This window comes from Pipra filicauda, unplaced genomic scaffold, assembly GCF_003945595.2.
Source record: "Pipra filicauda isolate LSUMZ 115617 unplaced genomic scaffold, ASM394559v2 scaffold343_size770392_pilon, whole genome shotgun sequence".
NCBI lineage: Eukaryota > Metazoa > Chordata > Aves > Passeriformes > Pipridae > Pipra > Pipra filicauda.
In genome coordinates, this window is record NW_024104469.1 from 519994 (window position 1) to 526123 (window position 6130).

The window sequence follows — 6130 nt, forward strand, 5'->3', positions numbered from 1 at the left end:
TACAGTGTCATCCTACGGGGCGAGGAGACCCGTGAGGCGCTGATTTAATCAATCGCCCGCTTCGGCCGGCGAGGGGATGCCACTGGCTCCCTCCACTGGTCCCTGTGGAGTTCGACAGTAGAGAAATCTGGTGGACGCCGTGAGCGAGAAGACAGGCCAGCGCGCAGATGCAAGCTGATTTGTTTTACTCGGTTTCAACGAGACCTGAATGTTTTATAGTGGATTTTTTGTAATTTTTTTTCTTTTTTTTCTTTTTTTTTCTTTCCTTTTTTTTTTTTTTTTTTTTTTTGTAATGTCAGTATTGAGAGAAATAAAGAAGTATTTTGAAAAATACACTTCCTCGAGGGTGTGTTGTGATGGGAGATGCCGGGGCTCTGTGCCAAAGTCATCACCACCGCCAGCCAGGGACCTTGAGGCTGGCAGGGAGGGGAAGAAGAAATTTGTTTGCAGGACCTTCAGGGCCTGATAACAAGGGGATGGGAACAAATACATGACCTGCTTGGTCACAGAAAGGCTGCTCCCCTTTGTACGTGGCCTTAGTAGTGCTGACCACATTGCAGGGGACAGGAGCAGGGGTGAGAGCCTCAGTGTCCCCTCAGGGCTCTGGGTTGTGGTGACATGGGCAGTGGGAGGGTCAGTGAAGGGATCTCTTTGCTGGCTGCACGGAGGGGCTGGAGACACAGCAGTGCCCATCCCCTCTCCAAGGAGCCCCGGGACAGGGCAAGAGGCACAAGTTGCACAAGCAGCACAGCCCCTGCTGATATGTTTTGCACAATGTTTGCACAATGTTTGCACAATGCTCCCATGAGGATCAACACACAGGGACAGGAGATGAGACCAAAACGCATGTGCCCATCTCCCAAGTCCAGCGTGTGGCTCAGAAGGGTTTGATTTTGGACAAGAATAGCCAATGAATAAAACTGTATATACTGCTTGCTATGTAACACTGCCTATTACCATTTCCATGGCTGCTATACTCCCATCACCATCACTGGGCACTGGGTTTGGGGATCTGAACTCCTTTCATTGCCACATTAACAGAGGATGGGCTTTGATGAAACCAGCCAACTTTTCATGGAAAAGTTGGTGATGGAATCAAAACTGGTTTCAACCTGTGACACCACCACACACTGTCTTTCCTGCCCTGAAAGACTGTTAGGACAGATGGAGCTCAAGGTCATGGACTGAATGAACTCAAGGGACTTTTATAGGAGTGGTCCATCAACAAATGGAATGGTATCTGTGTGTGTATCACCATCATAGAGTCATAGAGTGGTTTGGGCTGGAAGGGACCTTGAAGATCATCTCTCTTCAACTCCTCTGCCATGGGCAGGGACACCTTCCACTAGACCAGATTGCTCAGAGCCCCATATAACCTGGCCTTGAACACTTCCAGGGATGGGGCATCCACAACTTCTCTGGGCAACCTGTACCAGTGCCTCACCACCCTCACAGTAAAGAATTTCTTCCTAATATCCAGTCTAAACCTACCCTCTTTCAGTTTGAAGCCATTACTCTTTGTCCTGTCACCACAAGCCCCTGTCAAAAACCTCTCCCCATCCTTCTTGTAGACTCCCTTCAGGCACTGGGAAGGGATCAAAAGACTGATATCAAAAGACAGGAAAGGTGATGGGGTATTGGGAAGTAGGGGACCTGGCATGATGTAAATTGTATGGAGTAAATAAGTGGTGGTTTCAGCTGGAAAAGAGTTAATTTTCTTCCTAGTAGCTGGTTCAGTGCTGTGTTTTGGATTCAGTATGAGAATAATGTTGATAACACACTGATGCTTCAGCTGTTGCTCATCAGGGCTCACTCTAAGTCAAGGAATTTCCAGTGTCTCATGCTCTGCCAGTGAGCAGGTGCACAAAAAACTGGGAGAGAGCATAGGGAGGAGAGCTGACCCAGACTGGCCAAGGGGATATTCTGTACCATCATTCTGAAACATCATTCCCAGCATATAAACTGGGGGAAGGTGAGCAAGGAGCTGTGTGGTACGTAGTTGCCATCTGTGGTTAAACCACAACAGTTGTTTTTGGAGCCCAAATGGGCCTGGAGAGTTGAATAACAACAGATCTGAGCAGAGCATGTTAAACCATATTTGTTATGAGCATTTATTGTACTACTTTAGTAGCTGATGGTCACGAAGTTGGTTGGTTTGCACTCAGAGTGCTTGTGTGTGTTCTCACAGGCACATTATGTAGCACCTTGCTTGGTGTGAGTTCCCTATGCTGGTGTTCATCCTCCGTGGGGCCTGGGTGGGCTGTTCTTCGCAGTAGTGGCTGATAGATGTCCCTAAGTGCCACATCTACACCGCCCCTGGAAGTGTCCAAAAAAACGTGCAGGTGTGGTGCTCAGGGGACATGGTTTTGTGGTGAAAACAGCAGTGCTGGGCTAACGGTTGGACTCAACAGTCTTAGAGGTCTTTTCCAGCCTAAAGATTCTGTGATACCGTGATTCTATGATTCACGTCTTTTAAATTCCCCCAGGGAACCACCACTGCCATGGGCACCTGGGCTCACTCTGGCTCATGTTCAGCCACTGTCAAACAGCACCCCCAGGTCCTTTTTCACGGAGCAGCTTTCCAGCCACTCTGCCCCCAGCATGGAGCACTGCAGGGGTTTGTTGTGACCCAAGGGCAGGACCTGGAACTTGGCCTTGCTGAACCTCACACAATGGGCCTCAGGCCATCATATAATCAATTCAACAGAATCTCTGTTTGTGGGATGAATCTGGTACGAGCACTCAGCCCAGCCGTCCCATCTGTATTTCGAGAGCCATCTGTTGGGAATTGTTAATTACTGCACCTTTGGCCTTTTTCCTTGGAGAGCTGGTCTATGGAAGTAACATCTTCCTACATCGCCCTTCCTTCACAGAGTCATAGAAAGACCTGGGTTGGAAAGGACCTTAAAGGTCATCTCGTTCCATCTCCCTGCCATGGGCAGGAACACCTTCCACTAGAGCAGATTGTTCAAAGCCCCTTCCAACCTAGCCATGACCACTTCCAGGGATGGGGCATCCACATCTACCCTGCCTTCCGGCCTTCCATCTTCGGAAACCCTCCATTCCCCCAAGCTGGTAAGAGCAGGCATCTTTTCACTGAAGAGGGAGGATATAGGAGTACCCAGTGGTTTTACCTGCAAAGACCACTGAGAGAACACAAGGATATGGGAAGGAAAACCTACCTTGACCCTAGAGGCACAGGTATGGGAATTGCAGAGGAAAACAATCACAAATGAGGGTTCTTCCAGAAAAGTTGCTACCCGGTCTCCAGAAGGCATTTCCCAGGCAGAGTTGAAGGGCTAATTGTGTAGGAATATAGGCTTGTATAGGAATAGAGGATCCCATGGAAAGAATGGCATGAAGCTGTGTCAGGCGAGTTTAGGTTGGATAGTAGGAAAAGGTTCTTCACCCAGAGGGTGGATGGACACTGGAACAGGCTCCCCAGGGAAGAGGTCACAGCACCAAGGCTGACAGAGTTCAAGAAGTGTTGGGACAACACTCTCAGGCACATGGTGTGACTCGGAGTGTCCTGTGCAGGGCCAGGAGTTGAACTCAGTGATCGTGATGGATCCCATCCAACTCAGGATATGCTGTGATTTTACAAGAAATTCTAATCCATTCCTACAAGAAGTCAATGGAGAATCCTATGAGCAGGACTAGAGGAGCCCTGCCTCTGTTCAATAGAGGACAACTGTGTTTAGCAGACCATTCCAATGGCCTGGAATATCAGACCTACAGGAGCATAAGGCTCTAGCGGGTAGTGGTGCATAGTGCACCCTAATGCCAACAAGCTAAACAGGGAACAACCCACTCCTATTTCTGGAGGGACAAAGGAACTTTTCGTGTTCCCATGGTCTTCCAGTGAGCAGGTGCACACGACGCTGGAAGGGAGAACGGCCAGGAGAGCTGACCCGAACTGGCCGAAGGGATATTCCATACCACAGAACACCAACCATGCCCAGTACATAAACTGGGGGAGAGTGGGGTGTGAATGAGCAGCTGTGTGGTACGTGGTTGCCAGCTGGGTTTAAACCTCAACAGGAGGGGAAGCCCTTGAAGTAGGAACACCCACAAGGAAAAGAAGCCCACGGGGCAGGAAATGTCAATAGGGAGATCTCCCTTCCTGTACCCAGAGTGGATGGACTGTGGTCACTGTAAGGTCTCATGGTCCCCATGGGGCCTGACTGGGGTAGGACACATGGCTCTGGGGCCCCAGGCAGAACCCAGGGGGCACAGGGAGATGCCAGTCATGGTGGCAAAGAAAGGGGTGCCCTCAGCTGCCTCCTCATTAATCCCATAACAGCCAGGGCAAGTCTGAGCCAACAGCCTCTTCCTCCCTCCAGCACGGCTGGGGACTGCCCAGCAAGGAGCTGGGATGAGGGGAGAGTGCTCCAGAAAGGCTCTTGCCAGGGGTCTCTGCTGAAGTGGTGGGCATCTGGAAAGGGGCACAGGCTGGGGACAAACTCAGTCCTTGATACCAACAGCCCTCCTGGGGCTGCTGGGGTTCACAGGGAAGGGTGGCCAAGCCAAGCTCCCTGGCTGCTCTAAGTGCTGGTCTGGAGGACACCCTCAGCCCCCCAGCAGGGTTACACAGCACAGGGGCAGATGCTCTCGGAACTCCTGTGGGTGCTGTTCCCATCAGGAGCCATGTCCCACAAGTGGCAGGGAAGAAAGATGAGGTTTTCCAGCCCTCTTGCTGGATTAAATTAGTGTCTGTAATTAGGAGAGGTGCTAGGGAAGATTTGGGCTGCCAGGAGCTGGGGCACTCACCCCAGCATCCCATGTAATCCCTGCCCCAGCCTCCACAGCAGACAGAGTCCAGGATCCATCTTCCCCTTGACTTGCTGGATGGTGATGTCTCTACACTGGCAGGGAGATCTCCACCCCTTGCTCAGGCTGAGAAAGGCTTTAGGAAGTCATGGAGAGCTCCTGTCAGAGAATCCCTTCCCCCCTTCCCAGGTGGCCAAAAGCTGCTGGCTTATTTTCCCTGGGTGGGGCAGCTGGAGCTGCCTCTCTCAGGACAGGATAGCATTTGTGTCCCTGCAGAGCTTAGAGAGGATAAACAGCCCTGGGTGACAGTTCCCGGTGATATTTAACCCAAAACCGGAGTGGGGCAGGCGAAGCACCAGCCCTCCATCCTTAACCGCCGCTACCACAGGCTTTCCCGGCAGGAGCGATCTCCCCGACAGAGGTGGTGTGAGGACAGGGAGAGCAGTGCCTCCAGACAGCTCCCAAGTAGGACAGCGCACCTGAGCTGCCCGCCCGCCCTCCCCGGAGCCGGTGCCGCCTCCTACCCCCGCAGGAGGTTGAGCTATTTAAACACAGCGCTCCCAATTTCAGTGTTTATTCCCACTGCTATGAAAGCCCCCGCTCATGCACAGTCTCATCCTTCTGCCGGTAAATCCCTCCCCCCTTAAATGGAGCCGGTTTGATGGAGCCCTGCAAGATCTGACAGGCTTTGGGGCAGAAACCCCGCAGCTCAGCCGCACACAACTCCTGCCCTCCCCATCGTGGCTCAGCCCCAAGGGCCCAGGGATACGTTCTGCCACCCGAACTGCATTCTACCCTTTTTGCAGAAACCCTCAGCTCCCTAAAAGCCAACAGTACACGGCTGCTCTGTGCATCCCACAAGCCATTACCTCAAGACAGGCCCCCCCCCCACCACCGTCAAGCCGAGGGCTGGGCTGTACTCCAGACCCAGGGCTTCCCTGACGTAAAACCAAATACATAAGTAGCACATTCTTCAGAGAAGAGAAAATAAACCAAGCAAGGCAGAAGAGGGGGAAAGGAAGAAAAACCATGATCAGAAGCCATCGATTGGGTCTGGGACACCACGCAAGGCCAGCTGATCTTCCAAGACCAGTGAGACACATGGAATGTGCTGAACATCCCCTCTCCCCTAACCACAGTGGTGTCACACTGCACTGCACACACCAGAGGCAGCCCAAGTGACCCTTGTGCCTGGAAGAGATGGGGATTGCTGGAGAGCTCCTTTGCTGCAGAGCCAAAGCAGGAGGAGATCTGACAGCTCATGGCCAGACTCAGAAGCAACACCAGGTACCTGCTTGCCAGGCTCTTACCCGGCACTTCCCACCAGGCCAGGGCAGGGCAGAGACCCTGCCAAAGCCAT